This window comes from Carassius auratus, unplaced genomic scaffold, assembly GCF_003368295.1.
Source record: "Carassius auratus strain Wakin unplaced genomic scaffold, ASM336829v1 scaf_tig00032671, whole genome shotgun sequence".
NCBI classification, from domain to species: domain Eukaryota; kingdom Metazoa; phylum Chordata; class Actinopteri; order Cypriniformes; family Cyprinidae; genus Carassius; species Carassius auratus.
In genome coordinates, this window is record NW_020526023.1 from 247448 (window position 1) to 253656 (window position 6209).

The following is a 6209-nucleotide window of genomic DNA, read 5'->3' on the forward strand; positions in this document are numbered from 1 at the left end:
AATCTGAGTGAAGCGAGTATTGACTGCATATTGACATCTACACAGATATGAAACAGTAAGTTTATACAAGATGTACAATGCAGTAGTGATTAGTGACCAGATATAGTCGTGCACATTGACATGCCACATTTACTGCATTTGTTAAAAGGTTAGTTCACCCCCCAATCAAAATGACCCTGTGTTTTACTCACCCTCAAAGCATCTTATGCGTTTACAACTTTCTTATTTCAGATGAATCCAGGTCTATTAAATATTGTCCAGACCCCTCCAAACCTTACTATGGAGTAAAGAGGGTGCTTTTTGTCAACAGTCCAGAAATCGTGAATTAAAGTGTGTGCATCCATAATGAAACGTGCCTCACAAGCCTCCTGTATGTGTTTTTGTAAGAAAATATACATATTTCAAATGTAATAAACACTTTTGTCTCATGTATGTTGTTGTTTGTATTTGTTTTGTTTGTGTTTTTTGCACTTGTAATATATTTTAATATTACACCTTGGTATATAAAATAAAACCAATCAAAGAACAAGTGACTAATTAAAGAGGCAGGTGAAAGCGTTTAACAGATTACATTTATGTCTGTTTAATGTTTTTATAACAACATACACATAAATCATAACTTGATTTTTGCAAGAATTGTAAACCGATGCTCTACGGTTAACAGTGATTTTTGATGTTTCCTGCGTCTGATGTATTCTCCGGTCTGCATGATGTCAAGAAAGTCTTCCTGCATACTGTATATTACACCGGCAGAGAGGAAACAATTATTGTTATTATTATATTACAGTTCATAAACATTTTTCGGTAACACTTTAGAATAAGGTTCCATTAGTTAATGTTAGTTAACTACTTTCGTTAACATGAACTAAGCAAGAACAATCCTTCTACAGCATTTATAAGTCTTAGTTCATGTTAATTTCAACATTTACTAATGCATTATTTAAATCAAAAGTTGTGCTTGTTAACATTAATTAATGCACTGTGAATTACCATGAACTAACAATGAATAACTGTATTTTCATTAACTAACATTAATGAAGATGAATAAATACAGTAATAAGTGTATTATTCATTGTTTGTTCATGTTAATTAATACATTAACTAACATTAACTAATGGAACCTTATTTTAAAGTGTTACCCATTTTTATATTTTTATTTACCACAGAAGCTCTGTCCCGAGACGCTCTCGAGTTACGTTGAGACTGATGATTCCCCAATCTTCCACAATGGACTTCACACAGGATGAACTGTTTCCAGTTTCAGCAAAACAGCAAGAATTCATTAATGGATGACTGCATCTTAGCACTCTTCACTAACACTGCCTGCATCACCTGGACCACAGAGAAAACAATGATACTCCCTGTACATGGCACAATTAACCTTTAACCTTACAGCTGAATCAATGCAGTAACACTGTTGACTACTATTGACATTGTACCAAATGTTCAGACTGAATATACAGAGGAGAACTGGTCCCCAGTGTTTTTGGTTTGTCTCTACAAAGGTGTTTTTTTTTTTAACTCCAGTATCGGCATTTTACAGATTTTTCTTCATTAACCACGGTTGCCTTTGGCTTGCTTGCTGTATGAAGACCAACTATTAAAACAGTGAGGATGTTTTTGACCATATAGACACAACAGTATGTCTTTCTGCAAAGATTCTTTTAAATGTTATGTATTTGAAAAATGTATAATAGTGTGCATATTGCTTGAACATTTATATGTAAAAAAAAAAAAAAGAAAATTATGTAGAATTATTATAATATAATTGCAAGTTATAATTATATAACAATTATAAACTATTTAGTTTTCTTAGTTACTTCCAGTGCACAAACAACCATCATTCACTTACTATTACTTATTTAGTAACTTGTACTATTTTATGTGCTGTGTTATATGAGTTCAAGTCAATTAGTTGTAATTTCTGTCATCATAATTAATTTATATAGTGTGATAATTACTTTATGATTTTCTTTGAAAACAATACTTTCTCAAAGGTCCCTTTTCATGTTTTTTTTTTTTTTTTTTTTTTTTTTTTTTTTTGAAGCTTTGATTGTTTACAGTGTGCAATATAACATGTTCATGTTTCGCGTGTAAAAAAAAACACAGTATTTTTCACACAATTCACCTATCTGTATACCGCTGTTTTCACTGTCATAAAAACAGGCTGATGACTTCCTTGTTCTATGAAGTCCCTCCTTCAGAAATACATAACGAGTTCTGATTGGGCCAGCGGTTCCTGTGCTGTGATTTGACAGCAGCTGAGCCACGCGGCCCTCCTGGTAATGCGATTGGAATAGTTTTAAGAAGCAAGTGGGCAGGATTTGTTTTGAAAACCTGGCAATCTGAACGCACTTGCTGTACTTCTAATCACAGCATGGGCGTAGGTTTAGGGGGGGACGCTAGGTACTAGTCCCTATCAATATTTTGAGATGACAAATTTGTCCCCACCAATATTTAGCAAGCTCCTTTGAACTGCTATTTGGATCTTTGCACTGTTATTTGGATCGATTCTAATGGCCAGGACGACGACAGTACAAGAAACGCCGTAATTTGATTGGCGGCGGGGTATCTGACAGGCTACACGCGCTGGCCGGGACTACTTTTGTGTTTCGGCGTGCGGGAGGTGTGTGTGTGTGCGCGCGCATGTTGACGATGCTGACGGTAAGTTACCAGGGCTGTCTCTCTGCCACATACAAAGGCCAGAATAAAAACATTTTAATATTCTGTTTTTTTGCCCCTTTTTGAACTTTGTAGATAACACCCAAGAAGAAGAAGGGAGAGTGTAAGTAAGCAAGATAACTAGCTAGCCACACAAATAAACTAGCAGTAGTGACTGACCAGGCTTTCAAATGCAGATTCTACTGTGGAAAATAGTATTAACTGCTGATAGTATTACCCAGGATGATAGAATACTACGTTAGCAAGTAACTGAATGTTAATTAGCGTGTACCTTAACTTAGAATCTTGCAGTCAACATAAATGTGAGTATACTGGAGGGTGAATAGTGTTTATAATAGAAAAGGGTTATTATATTTATTTATTTAGATTTGTTTCCTTGTGGCAGAGTATTTTTTGTTAGTGTAAATACCAATGTACATAATAATTTATGTTAATAAAACGTTTGGTTGTTCAGCATTACACAGTCTCAGGTTTTTATTTTTATTTTTTGAGAGTGCATTTTTGAGATTATACAGTTATACTAGCTCTTTAGGGACAGTATACAGGATGGTATATCGGGGTCAGGATACAATATAATGAAATGAAGTAGATTAACTTCTGTATTGTGATATTCTGTATTGCCAACCGTCTGAAATAATTCTTGTTGAATTCCTTCACAGTGAAATCTTTAATAAACACTTTAAAACTGCGTGAATGAGCCGAAACAATGAGAGTTAAAGAGGTTTCACTGATCTGAACAAAAGATCAACTGATTCTTCTGATTCATTGAGACCGAAAATTGAATCTGAGAGTTAAACAGCTGCATGTCCAGATGATGGTCAGGATCTTCACCACAGCTGAACGTCACGATGAAAGGAGATTCAGTTCAATACAGAGTGATTCAGTGAATCAGATTCATCAGATCTGAGCTTCATTTGGACAACAGATTCAGGAACCCTGAGAGAATCAGATTCAGATTGATTCAGATTCACAGAGTCTCAAATGTAATCTTAATGTGGATGTGATTCAGTCAGATTCAGTTTAAGTCTTTATTTCTCTCAGTTTGATTCACTCACCTGTTTTCTGAATCATGGCGCAGAAAGACGTTCAGAAAACATCTGCCAATAGATTGAAACTGATTATTATTAAATATGACTATATTAAAAGTATTGTCTATGTAATGAGAGAGATTTTACAGTTTAATACACTGATTCAATCACTAAATATGACTTTATATCAGGTCTGTTAAAGAGATCAAATCAAACAATATTTTCATTTATAAATGTCAGTCTTTGTTTCTAACAATCATAGAAATCATAATTTAGTGACCAGTGTCTTTCTGATACTCATGTCTCACTCAAGTTTCTTTTTCTGCCACAAGAAACAGATCAAGATGATGATGAGGACTACACAAATAAAAACAACCAGAATCCACAGCCAATGATCTGTACAAGAGATGAAGAAAACACAGTCAGCTGATCAATAACCACGACTGAACAATATTAGAAAGAAAACCACAAGGGGTTAACTTTGATAATCTTAATGTGATCCAAGACATTATTTTTGAGTCATTATTAGAGTACTTTACTGGCATCATTGATTAACATAAAATAAAGCAAGAATAAACACACAAAACAAACAATACAGAATAAGATTAATATATTTGATGAAGTATAGTGTTGTACCCGAGAGCTGGAGAGTCACTTCATTCAGAACATCTTCACAAACACAAAGATCACAAATATGAGTCAATGTGAGAGACAAGAGTGAAAGTGGATTGAGTGTGAATCAGATCTGCAGTATTTTATTAGTGAATAATCAGAAGAATAATCACCTGAGTCTGGAGTCACTGCAGTTTCATTCCTCACTGAAAAACAGATTCACAATCATCATGATTCATGTGAAGATTCACAGAAGATTCAGTTCAACACAGAGTCTGATCTCAATCAGGACACACACTGTTTCTCTCACCTCTGAACACGCTCTCACGACTGAAATGAGTCTGACATGAAAGAGAGAAGCATTAAACATTGTTTAAATACAGTTCATTAATATTCACTAAGAGATGAATGCTGAGCGAGAGCTTGAGTTGATTTACTCCATCAGCAGAATCACAGATGATCTCATGATTCAGATTCACACACTGAGACGTGACGAGACGATCAGAAGAGACAGACGTCACAGGATCAATCAGTTCGTGAGGTTTTAATGGATCTGCGATCAGATGCCTGTCCTGCTCACATTAAACAAAAGAGGATGGAGTCATGTGTGGCATACTTGTGCTGGACCAAATGGAGCTATAGTAATAACTTTTGGGGGCATGTTTTGGTCCCCGTGAGGAAACAAGCTTAAATCTAAAACGAAGAAGGTTTTCTGTGAGGTGTAGAGTTAGAAAGAGTTAGAGAGGATAGAAAATACAGTTTGTACTATAAAAAAACCATTACACCTATGAAAGAACCCATAGGAATACCAGTGTGTGTGTGTGTGTGTGTGTGAGAGAGAGAGAGAGGACAGAAACACACTCACCAGTGAATACCAGCTCTGCTCACAGTCAGCACTGAGGGTTTGGTTCAGTGTAACAGACTGAGTCTCATACAGAAAACCCCCTGTGCTCTCTATCTCTGAACACCACACATTGATGACGTTTAACATGATTCAGAGCTGAAGAAAGATGAAGAAGTTTTAAATCAATTCTTGCATTATGTTATTATTGTACAAGTGCTTACTTACAACAAACATTCAAACATTAGTGAAATGTGTTTTGATAGGTAGGCTATTTTTAAAAAAGTAAATAAAATAACTATACTTCAATTAAAGTCTGTAACGAAAACAGATCAGCTGAATTTCTGAATAAAATGTGACAATCAGAAACAAAATATTTGGTTATCAGTGAAGAGTCATCTAAGGAGCTACTGTCACTTTACTGAAATAATAAAGTGTTTACATGAGTAATATCTGAAAGTGACATCAGAAGAAATTATGTTGATGCATGCTATCATTTTAACACTTTAACCAAGTGTATTCCCAATATGACATACTTATCATATTCTGATTGAACCTGGTGTGTCATTTAAAGCAAATATCGTGCAAATATCCCCTCCCTTAGTCCGACATAAACACTACATATAAGCTTTGCACTCAAACTTTAAAGCATTTATTTGCAGGTTCTTAACTGGGCAGCTGATGTAATATAAACCGCGGGACAAATGAATATACCAATTATTCCGGTTGCATTTACATTTTACAAAACCATATTTGAAATCTAATTGAAACACTGATATTAAATAATATTCGTAATTCGCAGAACGTTGTTAAATGTAAACCCGATGCACAAAGGATTTCTCGGATCGACAGATGCAGAAATGCAAGGTGCTGGGTTAAAATTACTAACTATTACACTTATTAAACTATAGCTCTAAGTTTATAAACCCGGTTCTTAGTATAAGTGTGTTTAAACGTAGCCTTAATCATACCTGAAGAGAATCCTTGGACAAAAACAGCGGACAGGGAAAGAGCAGAATTAATCTTCTCCGGAAACCTGGATCAAT

At 34.9% G+C, this 6209-nt stretch overlaps 1 long non-coding RNA gene across 1 annotated transcript; it reads right to left on the reverse strand.

Moving 5' to 3' along the window:
* Positions 1 to 4031: 4031 nt before the first annotated feature.
* On the reverse strand, positions 4032 to 5277 carry LOC113080982 (uncharacterized). The gene is made up of 6 exons (XR_003282052.1): positions 5188 to 5277; positions 4760 to 4894; positions 4633 to 4663; positions 4496 to 4528; positions 4347 to 4379; positions 4032 to 4106 (listed from the first exon to the last, which is right to left on the reverse strand). It is a non-coding gene; the product is annotated as an uncharacterized LOC113080982 (long non-coding RNA).
* Positions 5278 to 6209: the final 932 nt, after the last annotated feature.